Source organism: Lissotriton helveticus, chromosome 9 (assembly GCF_964261635.1).
Source record: "Lissotriton helveticus chromosome 9, aLisHel1.1, whole genome shotgun sequence".
Lineage (NCBI taxonomy): Eukaryota > Metazoa > Chordata > Amphibia > Caudata > Salamandridae > Lissotriton > Lissotriton helveticus.
This window is the reverse complement of record NC_136070.1, coordinates 642,971,310-642,993,959: the sequence shown is the minus strand read 5'-3', so window position 1 is coordinate 642,993,959 and position 22,650 is coordinate 642,971,310. Positions and strand designations below refer to the sequence as shown.

Genomic DNA, 22,650 nt, shown 5'->3' with positions numbered 1-22,650 from the left:
TCGTCCGCAACTCACCCGTCTGCAATAACTCTTAACGTTATTTGGATTCTTAGGCAGCTGTTTTCAAAAAATATAAAGGTCACCGTAGCTGCTTGAAGAATCAAACTGTTTCTGGAATCAGAATGTTGTATAAAGTCCTAGATAAAGCATAAGACAATTCAAGAATGTGAAACCATTTTCAAGGGCAAGAGAAAGAAAGTGACAGCAGGCTGCAGTAAATAAGGGGAAGGTGTAACACTCAAAGTAAAATAAGCTGCAGATGTATAATGTTCTCTTACAGTAATAAAAAAAAAATCAGTTTAGGTAGGGACTAGCGCTGTTTCGCGTGGAAATGCGGAGTATGTATTAGTTGGAGTCATTTTCTCCCATACGTGGCAGCTGCCAGGTCGACACTTTTTTTGATTCCCGCGCTGTCCTGACATCCCTCTGCCCAGTTCTGTGGTTTCAGGCACTTCCGGGAAGATCTCCTGTCCCCTCAGGGGCTCCACCCTGGTCAGGAGCCAGGGGCTGTAGCGGCTCTGATGGGCAGCTCAGCCAGTCACGGTGATACCTCAAGTGATTGCTCTTCAATACCACACTGAGTTGCTGTGACAGAGCACACCTGGCATACTACAAACAAACATAATTTACTGAAATAGTTTTTGTGTTTTTATTTAGATACTTTTACATAAGCACGAACAAGGTGACGTCGGACATCATAGTGCTTTATTTTTCTTACAGTTTTAATGCAATGTTGGTTACGTTGGCTTTAAATGAACCACTTTATGGAATGAAACAGGATGAATGATATAAACAAACCGCTTCTTTCCAAAGGTAGTGTTTTGTTTAAAATGTATTATTCGTATTCTATGTAATATCAAGTGTTGAGGCCAATTTGATTGTTATTATGACTATTACGATTATTGCCATGTTTATTATGCATTGTATTATTGCTAAAGTTATTTTAGTATTTGTGTTGCTGTTTTCGTTAGTATTAACTATTTCTTGCTTTGACATACCCATACGTCTTTCACTAAATACCAAGCCACTTAGGTAACAATAACCAAATAAATTCCTCCACGTCTCGTTCAAAAACACCGTGCTCGACGGCTATTGCACAGTCTTCATACTGCCTACAACAACAATTCTTTTGGATCCCCTAGGAGATATTTTAGAAATGTGAAGTGATAACTACCTTAGAAACAATGGGTGCCAACAAAAATCCCAATAACGCTTTAGTGTTTACAGCGTTGAAAACTGCAAACTATTTGGCAGTTTTTAAAAGTTTCCTTAATAAAAGCACAACTTAGACAGATTTACCTCATGCCATTTTTCCAGACTTGGGAGTTTCAGGGAGTGACTTTTTGGTTTAATTGTTAAAATATTAGGTCTTCTTCTGAACTTAAGCACGACCACACAAGACTTAATCAGTTTTTTTTTTCTTCTTGAGAACCTCAGGTTGTCAAATACTGCTGTTTTTCCGCTCCATTTAGTGGGGATACCCTGTTTGTATTCAGGTTATCCTCCAAGACCAGACCACTGCATGTCTGCCCGGACACTCAGGCACATTGTCGCTGCATTTCTCAGAGGTCACCGGGTCAATGAGAGGTGCCCAGCCCAGAGATTGGCTCCCAAAGAAGAACGTTCACAAAAAGAGGGGGGAGGAAGCAGGCCTTACCAGACAAAGTTGCAGTTACTTTAGTTACGCTGCACAGTATCATGGATTCTGTGTAGCATGGCTAAAAACCATTGACCAAGCCAGTAGGTTACAAAGGCAAGACCTATTGGCTTTGCCAATGCTTGTTTTAAGAGAGAGCAGATCTGGTCTTCCAGGACTCTTCTTTGATTGCAGACAGCAGGTTCAGCCCTCATCCAAACTTCCTCAGACCCAGGAGTGTTCTGAAGTGGGTGCCCGGAGAGGACACATTTATGCCTGATACAATCTAGAATGACCCATAGGCATAACCTAACCAATGAGGTAAACGTTCTGTGGCTAACCCTACCCACCCACTTTAGGCATTTTCAAAATGGCAACTGTTTTTTTTCACACTATAATTGGGCTCCAGATTGAGGCAGTCCTCTTATACAGGGAAACCCAGAGACCGCAATCTGGTAAAACTGAGCCGTTTCATCAGCAACCAGACCGTCAATAGAGAAGAATTGTTTTGACATCTGGTTCTCGTCAAGCAGGTGTTGACACTGCAATAGGATTTGACACTGACTGGAGCCAGTCTGTCTGAGGGGGACAAAAGAAGTGCCAGCGTGGTTGTTAGCTATACCTACTTGTGACAGGGTAAGCCTCCTTTAAGTTAATGATCTTCCTGGGCCCAGTCAACAGGCCTTTCTGACAAGGGCACAATCCCCATACCCAAAGGCTTTTTTGTCCTGTCCTCGGATCAAGTTCACAGCTATTCAAATGCTAATTACTGGCTGGAAGAAGTGGGAGAGAAACATGCAGAATAGCTTCCAGTGACTTAAGGCAGGGAAAAGGTAACTTTCTAAAAGTATAGTTTCCTTAATAGTTATATAAAATTTATATTTTACAATCAAATTGGATTTTAAATAACCAGAGGTGTAGAATTCCTATTGCCTAACGCCAAGGACACATTGTTTAGGTTCAAAGACATAGTTTTCTTGTTTATTTTCTTCTTTGGACAAGTATGCCTAACCCTTTGCACCACAAACCTATTGACTACAGTTCACAACACAACATTATGGATCTGTGAAAGAGCATTGTCTGCAGTTCAGGTAAGGTTTGTATCAAGGCTGTATTTATGGTTCATTAATGCAAAGCCTTTGTTACTAGGTTGAGTGCTTGTAAGGAAATGCTGTGAGCTCAGCTTGCTCCATTGAGAGTGGTTCCAGTACAAAAATCTGTACACACGTTTGTAAAATGTAACATTATGAGGCTACATTTAATGCTCCCAGAATGCTCTCTGATTAGATGCAAATAGTTGCAGAACCTTGAAAGCAAAATTGACGATTCTTTGCTTGTGTAGCCCAGATGCAGAGTAGTCCTAGCTGTCTGTCTGTGATGCTGAAGCAGGAGCCATGGGTGCTGACTTGGCCGCTTAGATGGTGAGGAAGAGGGGGGCGTGGCTACGACTGCAATGGAGGCAGACGTGTCTGGGTAGAGCTCCGCCGGAGGCTCCCCTAAACAGGCCCTTCTCTCCGAATGCAGTCACTCACGGAGTCTCTTGCTGAGCACAGCTTCACCAGGACACTATTCTAGAGCGCCGCTGTTGGTTTTGCTTCGCCTGGACCTCGCTGTGTGGCTCCCGACTGAGGAGACTGCCCACCGCATGATCCCAGTGCGGCCAGCTCCGCGAGTCCGGGGCTTGACTCCACCCACAGGGCCGCAAAAGGTTGCGCAGCTGTACTGAGCCGACAGGGGCGGACTATGGCTGCGACTCCTGCCGATACCTAAATAAACACTCACCGACGTGCTGCGGGGTGTGGTCGGGGCCCCAGCTGTGTCTCCCACCCGTTTCCGCCTGTGAAGCCCTGGACTGACTGCTGGCTGCGGCGACACAGGGGGTAGGCCGTGAATGACATCGCTACCTGGATCGCCTGCATCGCCGTTGCCCTCATGGCGCGACTGCAGTGGGTGAGCCCCACTCGACGGAGGAGAGCTGCACGTGATTGCCCATTGGTGGGAGGCGGGGCACGACTGGAGCCCCTATGAGACTGCCTGCATGCCCCCGTGCTAAATGTCCCTGGACTCGGCTGCCAACCGTCGTGGTGAAAGGAGAGGGGCGGCGAGGGAAGACGCTACCTGGACCGCCTACACTGCTGCTGCTCACGCGGCACGATTGCAGTAGGTTAATCCCCGCCAGCAGACGAGAAACGTGCCGCCCCCACATTCACCCGCTGATGGGAGGCGGGATGCGGCTGGGGCCCCTGCTGCACTGCCGACACGTTGCAGCGGTATGAGACTCCACCGGCCTGGCTGCTGGCAGCTACTGTGAAGGGAGGAAGCCAACATATGACAACACTGCTCAGATCACCACCGTTGCCCTTACCCCCATGGTGCGATCCTATGAGGAGGGCCCTACCCCTGCAGGTCTGCCAGCTGAGTACCATCGGCCAGTTCCTGGAATGGCAGGCTCCCTTATGTTACTAATTGAGGCATCGCTGGCAGAGGCGAGGGCATGCTGAGCTCTTCCTGCGGCAGAACAGGGTGTAATGGACTGCTGATGCCTCTATAGGAGCTGTGAGACAATACGTGGGAGAAATCCAAAACTAGCCTGCAGCCTACGGAGCTGATGCTCCCCCAAATCTGTCGCTGTGCAGGCACCTGGGTGTTGTTTTAGTGCCCAACCCACTGCAGCCTAGGGCAGCAAGGAGACACATGCTGCTACACTAGCAATCGCTGCACAGTTGGCACAAGCATGTCTCTACTCTGACGAGCCGTACCTGGGACGCCCCGCACAGGCTGCCTGGGTGGTGCCCAGAGGGAGGACTAGCTGATGCCCGCAGATAATTACACCACCGAAGCCGAACAAACATGACCTCTTGTTGAGGTAAAATTGTACACCACTGCCTAGCATGACCTGAGTAGTTGAGTGGCGCAGATGACGACCGTGCTGCAGAGGAGATACCTATGCGTGGCGGTGGAGCCCTGCCGCTGGAACTGTGAGCTGTGAAGCGGCTGCTGATCGCAACCTGTTGGCGTCGAGACGGGACCTGTAGTGAGACTTGCGCCCTGGAGGCATCGTGTTGGGATTTTGCTGGATGCGGAGCAGCATAGGTGTACTGACTCTGCGACTAATGTCGGTTGACACCCGAGCGCGGACCGGAACGGGAGGAGTGCAGACCCTACCGCCGCCGTCCAAGCCAAAGTCGGACAAGATGGCGAAGCAGGGACTCACGGACCAAACTGCCAATAAGCTGGATGCGGTGCTTGCTGCAATGGAGCGGCTGGAAGAAACCATTAATCAGACCCGCATTTCCCTGGAATCTAAAATTGACAAGGTGGCCATCGACCTCACTCATTTACATGCAGATCACCAGAAGCTAACGGACTACACTACTATCTTGTAAACCACGCTCGCTGACATCAAACCGCAGGTGACTCAGACAGATAAGCATGCACAAGATGTATTGAACCGTGTAGAGTTCCTAGAAGACAGAGCCGAAGATGCTGAAGGGCGAGCACGACGTAACAATGTTAGCATAGTGGGTGTGCCAGAACGATGGGAAGGAAGGGAATCTACCTTGCACATGGAAAATTGGCTCAGATCTACTGCCTGAGTGGTCCCTCTCACCACACTTTGTCATAGAGCGTGCACATAGGGTCCCGGCGAGACCTCCTCTCACGGGATCGAACCCGCGGCCCTTGCTCCTCCGACTCTTCAATTACTGAGACCGAGACTCCATTCTACAGGAAACTCAAAGATATTCACATAGACAATCATAAAATAATGTTTTTTCTGGACTACACTATCCAGGTGCAGCGTCAGAGGTTCTCGTTCATGGCAGTGAAGAAACGCCTACAGTAAAACAACCTGAAATATTCCCTGCTATTCCCGGCGCACCTACAGGTGGTTGCAAGCGACAAAACGCACTTTAACACATCTGAAGAGGCAGAGGATTGGCTAGATACCTTCACCACTGCGAGGCCTCTGGACATTGCTGCGATGGCAACTTTACCGAAGCTAAGGGGCCTCTTTCGCCGCTGCCGGAGAGAGCGTAGATCAACAGGGATGCGGACACCGCCTTCATCAAATGTAGGATCACACTCCGAATGAATCCTCAGCGGACAAGAGACGCTCTTCAGGCGGTAGCAGAGATCAGCGGTTCTTTGGTGACTGAGGATGTATCTAACTCCAGTCAATGGGACCTATCTAGTGATGATGAACAAATATATGGCCTGCTGAACTCACAGGATTCAACTGAACAGCCAGATGTCACCCCACAGACGGCGGACATAATAGTATGAACATTGTGAGACCCCATCCTTGAATGGACTACGATTTGAGGTATTGTGGTATATATGTGGGGGCGTGCAGTCGCTAACAGTGTAGCCATATGTGGTAGTCGTTACTATGATTACAATTGTGCGTATGAGGTTGGGAGTAATGTCATGCTGTAGGGCTGGGAGGCGGGCCTTAACCACACGCTCTGCTGTTGCCATGAGGACGCAAATGCACATAGCTCGATTGATAAGTGTTACTGAGCCGATATGCACAGACTGCCTTATCTATATTGTATTTTGCCTGATGATGGGGAGCCTCTGCGACACTAGATACACGGATTGTAAGCTAACAAAGCGCCGCATGCAGCGCACCCCCCAGATTGTTTTGACTGTTATCTCCATTGAGTTTGGACGATTGCTGGTTGCATTTTCACCCTTTTGGAATTGGTTATGATTATGTTCTTGTTCTGGTTTTATTGTGAGATATCATTTACTGTATGTCGATTTTATAAAATTTAGCATGCCACGAGTCAGTATGCTAGGTAAGCTGTACACTGCTAGGTCATGTGTACCGTACATGTCTGTTGGGCCGCTACAGACACATGGTTGCTTGACGCATTGTAGGGTCTATGTCTTCATTTAAAATTGGTACATGGAATGTGAGGGGCATGCATTCACTGTCATGCAGGTATCGGATATATTCATACCTTAAACGGCATCACATACAAATAGCTCTACTGCAAGAGACTCACCTGGCCAAAACAGAAATTCAACGCTTGCACCGCCGCTGGCGTGGCCAATTGTATGCCACTGGGTATTCGGCTTTTGCGCGAGGCACGCTAATATGGGTGAGGCCGGGGGTTCCGCTTAAAATTACACAGGCATTGGTGGACACGGAGGGCAGGTATGTTGTAGTTAGGGGCACACTAGATGGCCGGCATGTTGTACTTGCATCACTATACGCTCCTAACACAGAGCAGGCTGCCTTCTTTGACAATATATCGCACATCCTGGCACCATGGCACGTTATTCCCATGTTATTGGGGGGAGACTACAATAGCGTACTTGAGGTATCACTGGACCGTTCCTTTCCACCCCTTCCGGGTACAAACACATGCCATGCCATGAAGGCCTTAACTAACTGGGCAACCCACTGGCACTTGAGAGACGCCTGGAGACACCGTCACGCCCATGACCAGGTATATTCCTACTACTCAGGTGCTCACGACTTGCATGTGCGGTTAGACTGTTACATGCTTTTGGAAGAGCTGCTCCCCCATATATCTGCAGTTTATTATCTGGGCAGGACGCATTCTGATCATAACCCACAATGTTAGAGGTGTTGTAGGTACACCCCCGCCCGCCAATTCCAATCTGGCGGCTACAACCAAATTTGCTATTGGACGCACCCTTTCGTAACCTGCTAGCTGCCCCCATCACCCAATACTTTAAAGATAATACTGACACGGCCACAACGCCTCAGGTGGAATGGGACGCGTTTAAGGTAGTGATAAGGGGAGATTGCTTCTGTGCGCAGGTGGGTATGCGGGGACAGTTGGAAGCAGACCTCACACGCCTTGAAACTGACTCCCTCTGAAGGGAGGGAGAAGCACTAGAGGGCAACGCAGGGCCTCTGGAGCACGTTAGAGAAGAACACTCCAGATTGCTAGACAGGCTCCGCAATTTGGATTATGCAGCACACTCTGCACGGTGCACCATATGGGAGACCAACCTGGCAGGTTGTCGTGGTTGATACGGCAAGAAGCAGCCACTGCGCCCGTGACATCCATACAAAATGCACAGGGAGTCACGGTACATACCCAGAGGTATATACATCACGCTTTTGTGGAACACTATTCCATGATGTACAGATTTTGTTTGATGGCTACGGATGCAGACATACAGGGCTTTCTTTCCACCCTAACGCTGCCGCACCTGACAGAACACCAACAAGAGGAACTAGGTGCTCCTCTGCTGTCAGAGGAAATAAGGGATAGTATTTACTACCTCTCGAATGGTAAAACGCTGAGTGCGGATGGACTACCGGCTGAATTTTACAAGGCCTACTCAGACATATTGATACCGGAACTGTTGGGGATATAAGCAGCAGCTCTAGATGACTCAGCGTTCACAGCCACGCAAAATGAGCCAACGCTGCTCTCCCTCTTCAAGCCAGGCAGAAGCCCTGAACTCCTAGGCTCCTACCGCCCGCTGGCTCTGTTGAATACAGACTATAAAATACTTGCCTCTACCCTAGCTAAACGAATTGCCCCGTTTGTGCCGACTACATAATGATCAAAACGGATTTGTTCCAACTAGGAGCCCCTCCCTCAATATTCGTAGGCTATTTAGAATCCAGAAGTATGCGACAAAGAACTGGCCTCGGTCTGGCTGTCTAGTACTAGACCTAGAGAAGGCCTTCAATTCGCTGGAGTGGCCCCATCTTGCGGCAGTCCTGCGTAAGTACGAGCTAGGAGACGAATATTTACAACTGGTGCAACTACTGTATCAACGCCCCACTGTGTGGGCACGCACGGATAAGCTCCTCTCTGGTACAATCCGGGTTAGACGAGGAACCAGGCAGGGGTGTCCTTTGTCCCCATTGCTCTTTTCCATTGCTATGGAACCTTTAGCGGCTCTCCTCCACGAGGGTGGCGCGGACTGGGGCATGGACTTCACACAGTGTTGTACGTATGAGACCTACACCCTGTACCGCCGGAGATATCCGCTTTGTTTCGTAGCTTTGAGCCATTGTCAGGCCTTAGGGTATATTGGGCTAAATCAGGCGCTTACTCTTTCCATGAGGGCATGGCTGTGACGGATATAATTATTAACGGGACTGCGCTTGCTTGGTATCCGACCACGTTCAGGGACCTGGGCATATATATCTACAGGTCCCCGGCGGACATATTGGAGGGTAACTTTGTAAGCACCATCTGCTCTGTAAGGGCACAGATGCAATTCTGGAAGACTCTCCCGCTCAATGTGATGAGTCGTGTCACCTTGATCAAAATGATAATGCTGCCAAGGCTATTGTATTATTTTGCAAACCTTCCGGTATATGTCCCAGTACGACTTTTTAGGGAGCTGGAGGGATTAACCCGAGGCCTAATTTGGAATGTGGGGCGGCCCCAGATAGCACTGCAGAAACTGTATGCGACACCGGAGAGTGGAGGCTTAGCTGTTCCTCATCTGGAACTATATTACTTAGCTGCACAGCTACAATGGGTCACAAAGTGGCTGAGCGGCAAGCACCTGGCTGACACGGCGACCGAGCCATCAACATGGACGCAGAATCAGATCTATGGATTGTTTCACCCACTGGCGAAACTCCCCCACCCGACACAGATACATATTGAGTTAGCTCATAGGTGCTACAGGAGAAGTCTTCAACTCACAAAAGACACAATCCCTTATGCCCGAATACTGCCGCATATCGGGACACCCAGAGGTAGAGACTCTATAACGGACATAGCACTGACGTCTTGGACTGAAGCGGGAGTGGAGCCGCTAGGAGACCTCTATGCAGACGGTACCCTACTACCTTTTGCGACCCTAACGGCCGATAATGGTTTACCAGTGGGACCAGTTCCTTCTACATGCAGCCATCACAAGGACATTGATGCTAGCATGGGGAGATTTGACTAATGAGCCGTCGACACATCAGTTATTACAGTATTTGTTTGTAATGGGGGAGGGGTCTCATGTGATACACTGGCTAGTACAAGCCCTGCTTATCCACATATTAAAACCACTACAGAGACTCCGCACACGTTGGACTGAGGACAGAGGCCGTCCCTGGACTGATAAGGAATGGGAACGCGTCCTAGCCAGTCCCACACACATACCACGCAATTCACGGTTTAAGCTTATACAAACATATATATCATAGGGCGTATCTCTCACCAGATAAGATCAATACATATTTTAACATCAACACTTCCGAATGCCTGAGATGCTGTCTCCTAGGTGCTGACCTATTACATATGCTATGGTCTTGCCCCCTACTTTTACCTACTGGCGCACAATAACAGAAACACTTAAGAACTGCACTAGCGCTGAAGTGCCTACCACATGGGAGGTCTGTATCATGGGATTTTACAAACATACTAAGACCAACAAAGTAAGTTCTAGATTTCGTGACCTAGGCCTCATAACAGCAAAACGACTAATAACTAAGAGATGGAAACACAAGGACCCACCAGAGGTACTGCATTGGGTGAAGTCCCTAGAGGTCTGGGCACAAGCGGAGAGCACCACCCTACATAGGGAAGAAACGGCAGGGTTGCAACAGTATCCCATTGCACAAACCTGGGATGATATGCTCAGAGCCCTTACACACACTAATGCTATATTGCGGGCACCTCCTACGCAACAAGCGGGAACCAATACCTGACATGTCACCTAGATGTAGAGGACATCCTGCAATTACATGACACCTCAGCCACGGTTGTTGGGTTAGGCACAGACCTCGCATTCCTTAAAGACAATACATAGATGTGGCTCTTGCCACACAATACCCTAGTGTCCATGCAACCGCATATAAAGCAGGGACAGCAGCCCACACTCACTACTTACGCACAAGCCTCGTCATGACTGAGCTCTAAAGGCACTCTGGATACTGGCTACATTTTACTTTAAGCATTTGATATCTCTTTTCCTTTTGTTTTTTTGTCTTCATTAGTTGTGGTTAAAATGTTATATATATAAAAAAAAGATATCTAGTGAACGGATACGACAAATGCATATTTGCTTTTGTTTTCCCATGAAGCATTGTATGTTGTAATTTCAAAGCTGAGCTGAGTATGAGAAGCACACTTCTGTATACATCGATAAACTTATGTATTGATGACCACTGTTGAGAAGAGGCGTACTTAGTAGACACACTGCGCCCCTTGATAGGAGATAACCGTATGTGCGAGCTATTGATGCCCATGGTACTTTATAAATGCACGAGGAATTTTGCACTATAGATGCAAACCGTATCCCGATTGTGAAAAGGAAATACCTTGATGTAAGTTCACAGTAGCATAGAACAGATAATGTTATTATAAATGCAATATGTATCGATACTCAGAATTCATGTAACAGAAAATATAAAATGCTATAAAGATATTTAAAAAAAATCAAATTTCAATAAAAACATAACATGGAAAAAAAAATAGATGGTGAGGAAGGGGATGCAACCTTTCAAAGACAGGGCCACTGGGGAATTGGGTTGAAGATCCTGCATGGTTCTCCTGAGGCACAGTGTTGAATAAAAGTGGTGGTAGCCTGGCTGGCCACCAGCAAGCTTTGTTAACAGCAAGTTCAGCCATCGTTCACTTCGTCATTGAGTCCCGGGGGAAATGATAGCCACCTGAAACTTGCTGAAGGTCAGGACTACGTTTCCTACAATGTGCTAGTCCATTCACTTGTGGGCGATTTCCTTGGCATACCCAATGGCCAGTGATTCTTTGGATCCAGGAGTGTGGTTCTTTGCTGCTGGGGACTAGTACCTGGAGTTCTAGAGCTGCCTTTGGCTTGCAGAAGTGTTCCTCTTTCCTTAGGAACTGGTCTCTTGTCCAGAACGAGTCATAGTTGTGGTCGTATGGTGGTTGCCACAGGTGAAGTCTTTGGTGCCTTTTCTTTGTGCAGGTCTTTAAGTCGCACTTTGGTCTCTTAATTTGTCCTTTTGTTGCAGATGGACCAATTCTGAAGTTCTGGTGCCAGGAGAGCCCCACAAATCCTAGATTTAGGGGTGTAATAGTGAGTCGTGAGTAGTGAGCTTTTGTCGAGCAAGACCTTTCTGTCCAGTTAAAAATCCTCTAACTTCAGGGAAGGCTAACTGACTTTTGACCTCTGACCAAGCTTACATTTATTTATTCTATGTGACTTCAGTTGGAGGATTTTGTAAATTGTACTTTATTTAACTTTGCAAAGCCTGTTCAATGAGGGGCTGTAAGATGTTAGGCTTTTTTCTGACGCAACATTGAAATAGCTAAGTGAACTTTTCAAATTTCACTAGTTATGAAAGACCCGTTTTTGTAATTCTGAGGTGAATTTTTTTATAGCGTCAAAACAAATTAGAACGCTTTACTTGGTGATGTGCAAATCTTAAATATTTTTGCTGAAACTCACTTCCAATAATTTATGTGCTATTATCAAACTACATGTTGGTGGTAAATTTTGTCAGTTTCAATAGAAAATGATATCTGAAATGACAATGCACTACCACAATGCTATTAGTAAACTAAGAGGCAAGCCAGGAATCATGTGGACCCTATATATGGGCTCTCTGCTTGTTCATGGAGCAAACATTTAGTCTAGTAAATTTTTATTTTTTATTTTTGTAAAGCGGAAATAGTGAGCTTGCATATTTGAAGGTGATCGCTTCTGTGATGAGGAAATGAGCTGCTACGTAAGACAGTATTTCTACGAGCACAATTTGAGACCAGTTAACGGGTCAAGTACATTACAGTGAATTAAAGTTACTAGACCAGGAGGTCTAGTAACGTTTTTCGAGCCCAGCTATACTGGGCTCTCCAGAGCCTTACACCAGGGAGCATGTGGCTGTGGCACAAGTTCACATACAGGTGCTGGGCGCCTTCTAGATCAGTGATCTTGAGTGCGTTTGCATGCTGCCATTTGGACAAGAGCAGTACTGGGTTGTTAACATGAGTAAGCACTAACATTTAATGTTGAATGGATGGGGCTAGGTGTCCTGCACGGCTTAACTTAAGGATCATCTTCACTTCTGAAGATATCACAGTAAATGAGTAAAATATCAATGTGTTCAAAATTCAACAAGTGTATTTCATTAACACTCAGCAGTTTCACACTAGTACATTGGGTGCATTAAGAAGCGCTTTGTTTCTAACCACAAATTAGTAACCTTTATGCTCAAAACCCTTTTGCATACAATGGCAATAGTGAACGACTTTCCTCTATGTTGCTGATAGCTTGGCCAGCTGTGTCCCCCGTCACTGGGCAAGGATGCGTCTTATTGGTGGCGCTTTTCTTATATCTGGCGGGGGCAGAGTAAACTCATCCATGTTCATCCCAGTGCCTTCCTTAAGTGATTGCTGGCTGGTTCATGCTATGGGTACACACCACAGTGGGTGAGATGAGAATTAATGTCGCAGTGCATAAGTTGTAGGTTGTAGCTTTATGCAGATTCTCTACTGATCCGCTTTATAAAGCACAGCAAATCACTCTTTACGGTTTCATGGTGGGGTGGCTGTTAGGTTCATGGTTCTCCATTCTGAAAACTCGTAGATTCCGGAAGGAAAAAACATATAAACGCTCCTTTTCAGGAATGGCACCCAGGATTTGGAATTCACTCCCCCCAGAAACCAGGCTTATCTCCTCCACTACATTTTTTAAGAAAGAAGTAAAAGCTATCCCCATGGCTAAATTTACCCTAACTTTTACTTTGGAACTATTTGAGACTCTGCACCTATTTGTACTATTCGTTTTTCTGATTGTCGATTTGTATTATTGGTTTAGCTGATTGACTATGCTCCCCCATGTACCTACCCTATTTTGCTACTCATTTATTACCTACAACTATTCTTTGCCCAAAAGTCTGATAATCACTCTCTTGTTTTCTTACCCCTTGTTTTTGTAAAGCGCTCTGATATCTGCAAAGATCTTGTTCGCGCTATATAAAACTTTCTAAATAAATAAGTAATAACTAGTAGGCAATGGACTAGTCCCGCCAGTGGCTAATCTGCCCTTGAGGTGACCACTTCTGAGGGAGTGTCACCTTTTCTAGCCAGAAGCCTCTTTTCTGCCTCTTTTTAAAATGTCAAAACCCTTTTCTGGCTGTACAGTCCAGGTAGCCCTCCTTAGGGGTGTGGCTAGCCTTCTGGGGGAGAAACCCTCCTGATCAATGTTCCCTCTGATTTCTTTCCTTTGTCTGCGGCAGAGTAAGGTCTCTGTGCGCTACAACCAAGGCTATGTGCGCCAAAGAACCTGACAGCACGTGTAGATCAGGGCTTTAAGTGGCATTAAAAAAGGAGGGGAGTCTCTCAAGGGACGTGACCGATGCAATTAAGGGCGTGGCTTAAAAGCAATTAAGCTAAAAATCTGTGTTTAACATAGTGTGCTACCCAACTGATATTTAGCTTCTTCTGTCATTGCATCCAGAAATGTAATACAAGTAACATTACACCTACAAGAAGCCAGGACTATTGGTTTTGTCAAAGGCTTAAAGTTACATATAATATTGAAAATGCTACCTCTCTTGTGGTAGCGGTTGTGGCTTAATGCTCGAGCTGCCGACTTGGGCGACAGGTTTTGAGGAGTAGGGTCAGTGAGCTATTACTGATACATCATTGACCTCACTCCTTCATATAGGGGTGTACAATGATTTTATACTTTGGTGGCAATCGAGAAGTGTTCCGTCAACCCTCACATGAGCATTTCCTCCCTGGGGCGACATTTACTTCAGCAAAAAGCTCAGGGATTCCTTGTGAGCCTGGACAGTCTGATAGTACATAAATATAGTATAGGACATTCCTTGTAAAGAGAGTTTAGAACTGTTCAACTTGATCTTGTTTAGCATACTGGGGTGTAAGTAAGCCAATGATGACATTTCATGACAAATTATCACAAACTGGGGATGTGATGCAGGCACCAAGGCAGATGAACTCTTGGCCCTCGGTCTGAGTTGCGTAGAGTGGTAATTCCACTTGCTAATAGCTGAATAACTACCCCAGACAACTCTAAGCTTTACTTTGCGTGGACCTGCATTCAATACTACTAAATTATTTTCTGCCCCCATTTTTCACCAGCTAAAAGCAAGTGGGAAATGTGAGGGGAAATGGCCCTGAATTATTAAATTGCAGGACCCGCCAGCTATTCCATTTTTTAGGGCAAAAAACTTATAATGGCTATTTATTGAGGTACTGATACCAACTTGTGTCAGTAACAGCAGGCCCAGTATTGCCAACTGTTGTTACCAACCATCTTAGAATGATGACGTTGGAGTTAAGTGAGCCCCACACTTTTTGTTTGAAGCCAAATTTAGTAGCTTCTGCCATATTTAATCCGGACTGTCAGCTTTGTCTTTAGGTTATGCAATAAGTAAAAGCAAGAATATAAAGCACTGTATGGCATTTTCAGTAAGATGGAAGAGATAGTGAGGACAAAAAGCAATTTTGGAATAATTAAGTCCCTAAGACCTTTTGCTGAATGAGTTGTTTAAATCCTTACCAAATGGTGGGTAAAGGTTCAACAGAAACATCAAGACCATTTTCTTTTAACAGCTGTACTAATTACTGGTTCCATGTTTAAATATCGATAACAAAAATATAGTTAACAAAAATATAGATGTAAAAATATTGATTACAAAAATATCGACTCCCTATACTTAAACAGGTAAGTACAATAATATCGACTCAAAAATATAGATGTAAAAAATATAGATGTAAAAAATATCGACTTTAAAAAATAATATAACTTAAATTAAATAATATTAATATTATTAACAAAATAAATTAAATTTATATTTTAAATATTTATAACAAATAAACTTAATTTAATCAATATAAACACAATAAATGTGTACATATACATATATTTTCTTTAATACATTTTATTATTATCTTTATGTAATTTATAAACTTTAATAATTATATAAAAATAAACACATATAAAACATTTTGAATAAAATATTCTATATTTAATTAACACATTAAAGTATTAAAAAATAATAATACATACATTTAATAACAAAATAAAAACATTAGTAGTTAAAACATTTAATAACGAAGAGGTAAAAACTACTATTTACACTCCAGTGAGTGCAACAGTAGGGAAAGCGCTGGATAGCGTAGGGGTCAAAATTACTATTCCCACTCCAGAGGGTGCAACAGTAGGGAAAGCGTTGGATAGCGTAGGGGTAAAAATTACTATTCCCACTCCAAAGGGTGCAACAGTAGGGAAAACGTTGGTTAGCGTAGGGGTAAAAATTACTATTCCCACTCCAGTGAGTGCAACAGTAGGGAAAGCGCTGGATAGCGTAGGGGTAAAAATTACTATTCCCAGCCCAAAGGGTGCAACAGCAGGGAAAGCGTTGGATAGCGTAGGGGTAAAAATTACTATTCCCACTCCAGTGAGTGCAACAGTAGATAAAGCACTGGATAGCGTAGGGGTAAAAATTACTATTCCCACTCCAGAGGGTGCAACAGTAGGGAAAGCGCTGGATAGCGTAGGGGTAAAAATTACTATTCCCACTCCAGTGAGTGCAATAGTAGGGAAAGCGCTGGAACCCAAAACAATAAAAAAAAACTATCAACATTTTTATTAAATTTAATTTCAAATATAAACATAATTAATGTATACATTTAAAAATATTATTAACAAAGATATTAAAAAATAATTATTTACACATCATTTAACACTATAATATCCACCACACACCTAAAATTAATTACACAATTACATTTAATATTTACTAAATAATTAATGAAAATTAATGTATTTTTTTATTAATTAATTACCAGCTTTCACACCATATACACTTATAAACACCACAACACAAACCTAAAATTAATTACACATTTACAATTAATTATTACTAATTAATTAATGGTAATTTAAAAAGTATTTAATAATTAATCAATAAAAACTTAATTACTTACCACCCTTCACATCATTTACACATATAAACTCCACAACACACACCTAAAATTAATTAAACAATTAACATAATTAATTATTAATTGACTAATTGAAATTAATTAACAACTAATTATTAAACAATTATTAATAAATTAACACATTAATTATTCAATTAATTTTATATAATTAAATTACTTCCCACCCTATTCCCACTAATACCACAAAAGTAAACATAAAATACATTAATAACTAATACAATTCCAAAATATTTAATAAAATGACAATAAATTCTCATTAAACACTAAAATACATAAAATTATTAAAACATCGATATTTTTGTAAACAATATTTATTACAACTATATTATTGTTATCGATATTACTGACCGGTCAGTCGATATTCTGGTCAAACTATATTTTTGTTGATATTTCTTCCACTCGATATTTCTGCGGAGATATTTATGTCACACGATATTTCTCCGTCGATATTCCTACTCTGCACCCTAATTAGTAGCTGAGGGTACTCCAGAAATGCAAAATATTTATGTTTTCATTCTGAACGAATGAGAACAAGCTAAATAAATAGAAATGCAAAGTAATGGTATAACTTATGATATGATGTCAAGTTTTGCCTGGCTCGAAATCACCTCATCTACTTAGGTTTGCCTAAGGAGATCTCCAGAAAAAATATCTGAATCCCACAAAGTAAACGTAGAAAACAAATACCTCTATTTGCTTCAAATTTCAGTAACTGTGCCACTGCACGCTGACTACAGAGTGTTCTTTAGTGGGACTGCAATGTTGTTAAAAAAATAAATACAAAAAAACTATGCTTTTCTAAACAAAGATTTCTTTTGGCTCTAATGTACTGATTGAGCGGGTCAAGGACAGTTTATGGATGTTAACAACAGACGCTTTGAACGATTATTCATTAAAGAAGAAGCTACAGATTTGAAGCTATCTACACAGAGGCTTCTATCACGGAAAATCCTGTCTGTCCAACCTGGCTTTAATGGCTTTAAAAGTATCATCTGATGAAAATATGAACAGATCGATTATTTGGAATTGTTCAATCCAGCCGAGTATGTGTAAAAGCGACCCTCTTCCAAGATTTCAAAATTACAACAGAAAATGCAAAAATATCTAGCCAGTCTGCAAAGCAGAGAGAAATGGGGAACCTGTGCTACGTCTAGAGTGAATTTGCTAGATATATACATTAAGGAGGCAATCGAATCAAGGTGATAAAAGTGTCTGTGATGCAAGATCAATGAAAATGTCAGTCATCTTAGGGAAGATGATGAAAACTGCCCTCATATGCAACGAGTATCTTCTGGGGGAACAATTTCCCAATATTAAATGCAATACCACCTCTAACCTCTAAAAACACTGAAGCTAAGGAAAAAGTAGCATGTCAGTATTTTCTATTCATTCATGACTGTCTGAGGAGCTGCAACGTGATGAAGCCAGCAAACATGAAAAAACGATTAATATGCAAGTGGTACATTATTGTAGATTAAATTAATGAATGTTGATTGGTTCAACGTGAAGTGGGTGTCTTTATGACAGCCTAAGTACTTGTAGGAAAGATTGTCAGGATCTGCTATCAAGTCCAAACCAACAAGAGATATTGATAGTTCTCATCGCGGACGCCCTGCTCATTGAGCCTAAATATTAGTAAGAAAGATGATGATCAGGTCTGTCATTCAGTCCATACTATCAAGAAGGGATACTGACAGTTTTCATCGCTTACACATCCTCTCTACAAACACACTGGTGACTGCAAACACCTGTACTCCTGTTGTACAAAGGGGGAGGTTTAAATACTAAGGAATGAGTTGACATGGACATTCTCTGTCCAGTAGTCTAATCATGAATTATAGAATAGCTCACTTCCCAATGCGATCTTGAGTGGTGATATTAGAAAGCTCTTTTTTCCTCTATACACACAATTCCCAGCACATTGATTTCAGAACATGTACATTACATTTTCTCCATCTAAACTCTCACATCATTGTAAGAAACTATTTTTAATTTTTGTATTAATTTTCGTGCACAAAGGCACAAGAGACTGAATGCTTAATGGAATTTGAATGTAAACGTTCAATTGATATTTTCATATCGGCATTTTAACTATATTATTTGCTAACGTGGGAGATCAGAACTGCCTCACAGCGATTAAAGAAATCTGATGAAAGGTGCATGCTTACATTAGAAGGCCACAGTGCATGGTCTTGAGTAGCCTCTTTCATGGCTCGGCACATGCACAACACGCTTCCTATTTGGAATAACAACAATTCTGGTCACTCGTGTCCTGGTTATCACATGAAAAGCATACACTGATGTCTTGCACTGAATCGGCAACTAAGACTGCTTAAATGGCTTGATAACTGATTACACATATTCGTTCACCTGCCTAGATAAAACTGTGTTCTTCTGGATGCTGCCAACCACTCGGTATTAGGTACCTATCTGCCCATGTTAGTGTACCAAAGGCTGTAAAGGAAGTAAAGCACATAGGCGCACTTATGCACTGAGCAACAGAAAACAGGCGGCAGGCTCCAAACAATATTCCTACGCTGAAAAGGCACCCTTGTTTACTACTGTATTAAAGGCTTTTAAAAATGTGTGTAATCGCTTCCATCCAGTCTTTTCTCCACTGATCACGCTAACCTATTTAACTTCATGATTCTGCCCTGGAAGGAATCGTAGCTTACATCAATTACATTTTAGTGTAACCCCTGTGTCCAAACCGTCTGTCGTTTTGGGAAAAATACACTCTCTCACCACCCCAAAACTGGACAAAATACTTTTCTGGTTTGTGCATGTAGTGTTGCCATATTGTGCAAATATAAGCAATTAACTCTATACATTTTTTTGGTTTAACATACAAACAAAAGGACTGCTTTTTATTTGCGGGTTTCCAGACTTAGGGATCAGATAGACTTAGATTTAACCTGTAAACTCACTTTACAGTGCTGCAGGGACATTTAAAATGGTAGCAAATGAATGAAGTTGAGCCAAATATAATATCCTCTTATTTTTTTGTGGCTGGCTGGCTGCAGGTAATGCCTGGATGTAGGGAAGTGGGTTTCTGTTGCAGTAACCCCACCCCACTTTTTGTCTGATACCTGATGCACTTTTCCTTGGTGTGCCCTGGGTCCCTGCCAATCAGGTACCCAGGACCTGTGTTCTTTCCCTAAAAACTACACTAAAGCCTAAACCCAATTGGCATCTCTGGCCACAGGTCAGGCCCTGGTAAATGGCACCCTAGGTACCCAGGGCACTGTGACCAGAGAAGACCCCTAAGTGCTGCAGTACTTATTGTGCCACCCTTAGGGGCCCTGTACACTGACACCCATACACTGCCTTGGCAGGCCGAGTGTCTTGTCACAGAATATGGCACACATCCCTGTGTGCCATGTCCACAAACACACTGCCCTGGCATACATCAGTCACCCCTCTAGCTGCGTGCCCTATGCCAGTGGTGTGGGCACAGGTGCATGAGCCCTGTGCCCCTACAGTACCCAGGGCCATTCCTGGGCACTGTAAGTGCAGTGATGCCATTAAGAGTATATGGTGCTTGGAGATTGTCATTATGAACTCCACAGCACCAAATTGGCTACACTGAAGACAGAGAACATTAAACCCACACTGATGCCAGTGTGGGATTTAATGTAAAAAGCACTACAGAGGGCATCTTAGAGATGCCCCCTGAAACCTAACTTCCAACCCACGTCTTGTCTGAGAGGCTGCCTAGGCTGCCACACAGCAGACATGGTGCTGGACCCCTGGGTGGAGAGCCCCCAGGTCTCCTGGGCCTGCAACAATGCACATCCTGGGAGAGGTGCTAGGTCACCTCCCCCAGGATGGGCCGGGGGAAGCTTCAAAGGCCTTTGTGAGCTTCTCCAGGCCACTTGCTGTACTCACCAACTGGCCCCCACCGGTTCTGACCCCCCACTCTGGTGAGAAGACTGGCGGGAATCCCTACGTGAGGAAAGGGGGTGTGCCAGCTGTGCCTGCTCCACCCCTCAGGTGGGAGAGGCGAGGTGAAGCACAACTCCGGGCTCCGGCCATCTTGAGGATGGGGAGGCCTGCCCAATCAGAGATAGGCTCCTGCCCACCTCCAACAGGAGAGGAGCAGGATAGGGGGTGTACTCACCCCAGGACAGGGACCTATTGGTCCCTGCCCTTCCCCTACCTGTAACGCCCCTAAATTTTGTATTTAGGGGCACCCTGAACCTTCCTTCCTCAGATCCCCGATTCGAAAACAAGAAAGAAGATCAAGAAGAAGACTCGCCGCGCAGCTGCTAACAAGAGGCCTACACCAACTTACTTGGCCTCAGCACTACAGGCCTGTTGATCCTTGAACCTGCTCCTGCTAAATCCCGGCGACTCCTGCGGACAGTAACCTCGAAAACCTCGGTGGACCTGCCTGCCTTGAACCTCTTAAAGACTGGGACTCCCATGAGCAGTGGTTCTGCTCAAACGGCAATACCCCTGGTGCCAGCCGGGAACCGCGAATCCAGCACACTCTGCACCCGCCGAGCACGGCCTGTGCCTGAGTGGACAAAGACCCTGAGGGCGTCCCCCTGGCGATTCTGACATGGAATCCAGTGCCCAAGGACCCTCCTCGATGACCCAGACGACGCCTGCAGCCTCACAGCAAGGGACCCCTCCAACCGCGATCATCAGAGGGTAAGATTTCCCGACATCAAAAGACCCCCCTGCACCCGGCGCCCCACGGACCTCTGTGCCCAACTCCTGGGTGCCTACCTATCATCCAAGATCCCAACTTACCTCTCGAAGTGTTGGTCGCTCCTGAAGAATCTCCGTCCCCAAGCCTGCAGCCATAGTTCACTTTTCAAGATCTTCATTGAATAATATTGAGCGCCCGACGGCTCAAAAGCACCCTGCACCCAGCTGCCCGAGTGCCCCTGGCAGTGTAACCTTGGTCCTAACCTACTTCCCCATTTGCCCTGAGCAAGTGACCAGGAGCCCCGCTCCCACAGCCGCGTGGCCTGCTTGCCAGCAGCCAAAAACTGAAGGCCCCCTGCCTCTCATTGGATTACATTGGGCCTGACTACCTCTGCACCCGGCTGCCCCTGTGCCGCTGAGGGTGTATCAACTGTACCTACCTGACCCGGGGAGACCCCTGAGTCTATGCCCAGAACCATAACTCTGCCAGTCGAGTACTTACCCAAAAGCCGATAACTCACTTTTCTTCCATAGGGTAACATGGACTGGTTTCACTTGAAAATTCTTCTAAGTGTGGAGGTTTGAAACTTACCAGTAACTTGAATTTCTTTCCATAGGAATCCATTGTATGATTTTCACCAGAAAATTTTCTAAGTGTCGGTTTTCAGAAACTACAAATATTCCTTAAAAATCGCCTGTCTTTGCACACTCAGGTTTCACTTCTGGCTCCAGGGGGGTGGGTATTCTGGTTCGGACCTCCCTCCCTCTCGCTGTAGACGATATTATACTTGATGATAGAGGGCGGTACGCCGCCATTGTTGGGCGCTGGGAGGGGAAGGTGATCACTATGTTTACGGTCTATATACCTCCGGGCCTCCAAACTACGACTTATGCCGATCTGGGAAGAGTGATTCTGGGGGTCCCCGAAGGTTTGCTGGTGGTTGGGGGGGATTTCAATTCGGTTGTGTCTGGGACATTTGACCGTTACCCTCCCCGTGGCATCGCACAATCTCAATCCTGGTTGGGGGACTTCCTGGAGGCGCTGGAGCTGGCTGATTGCTGGTGTTTACATCATCCTGGGCAACGCCAATATACCTTCCACTCTGGGGCCCACGGTAGCCTTTCAAGACTTGATTATGTACTGATGCCCTCCTCTCAGGCTTCCCTTATAGGGGAGGTTAAACATCTAGCATGGGGTATCTCGGATCATTCCCCGTTGTGGTTGGTTGTGAACGCACATCTGGGTTCGGAGGGTCGTCTCGCCCCGATTAACCCGTGGTACCTCCGCGATCCTAAGATCCGGAAGGAACTCCTTGCAGCGATCAATCACTACTTTACTGACAACGTTGGTTCAGTGACCTCTTCTGTTTCTCTATGGGAAGCGTACAAAACTGTAATTCGAGGCCAGGCCCTCTCATCGATTGGCCATGTTAAGAGATGTAGGCAGGAGGA

The 22,650-nt window shown here is 44.8% G+C and overlaps 1 protein-coding gene and 1 non-coding gene across 4 annotated transcripts in view; both read left to right on the top strand.

The window, feature by feature from the left end:
* Positions 1-22,650, top strand: part of PCNX3 (pecanex 3) — a 713,235-nt gene that overhangs the window by 2,682 nt on the left and 687,903 nt on the right. The gene's annotated exons all lie outside the window — the stretch shown is intronic.
* On the top strand, positions 12,850-12,988 carry LOC144783557 (small nucleolar RNA SNORA48). The gene has a single exon (XR_013601513.1). It is a non-coding gene; the product is annotated as a small nucleolar RNA SNORA48 (small nucleolar RNA).